Consider the following 607-nt stretch of genomic DNA (forward strand, 5'->3'; position numbering starts at 1 on the left):
GCCGGGTTGGACAGAGGGGCTTGGAGCAACCTGCTCTAGTGGAAGGTGTCCCTGCCCGGGGCAGGGGTTGGAGCTGGAGGAGCTTCAACACAACCCATTTGATGGTTCTCTGATTCTGTGACTTCCCAGGGGGAATTCACACACAGATCCCACGCTGCACATGCTAAGATATGGCTGGTGTTAACCACATTCCGTATCTTTCTCTAAACCCCAGCTGGAGCATCCCACCTGCACACACAAACCAAGCTCTCCAGGGCTGGGGGACCCCACTCCCTGTTTCCCAGGCTTTGCACATGGATGCATCATGGCAGGGACATGCTACAACCTGCAGCTTCCGAAGTGCTGGGGTTTCCCTGGTTATGGCACTGTGGTGGTGTCACACCATAGAGACAACCCTGGCACAGCAGGAGCCAAACACCCCGCTCCAATGGGATCACAGGTGACTCAGGCTTTGCCCTCCGAAAGAATCCCAGCTCATGGGAAATAACCCTTCTTTGCTCTCAGTGCTCCACAGGACGGGGTTTGGGACAGACAGCAAAGCTCTAGAGTGAGAGGATGAGGCAGGGACACGCTGCAGGCACCACATACAGCGACACCCATCAGTGCC

At 56.3% G+C, this 607-nt stretch overlaps 1 protein-coding gene across 2 annotated transcripts in view; it reads right to left on the reverse strand.

The window, feature by feature from the left end:
- The window catches only part of LOC104404524 (plasma membrane calcium-transporting ATPase 4-like), a 24,884-nt gene that overhangs the window by 22,932 nt on the left and 1,345 nt on the right, over positions 1-607 (reverse strand). The gene's annotated exons all lie outside the window — the stretch shown is intronic.

This window comes from Nestor notabilis, unplaced genomic scaffold, assembly GCF_000696875.1.
Source record: "Nestor notabilis isolate BGI_N333 unplaced genomic scaffold, ASM69687v1 scaffold11864, whole genome shotgun sequence".
Classification (NCBI taxonomy): domain Eukaryota; kingdom Metazoa; phylum Chordata; class Aves; order Psittaciformes; family Psittacidae; genus Nestor; species Nestor notabilis.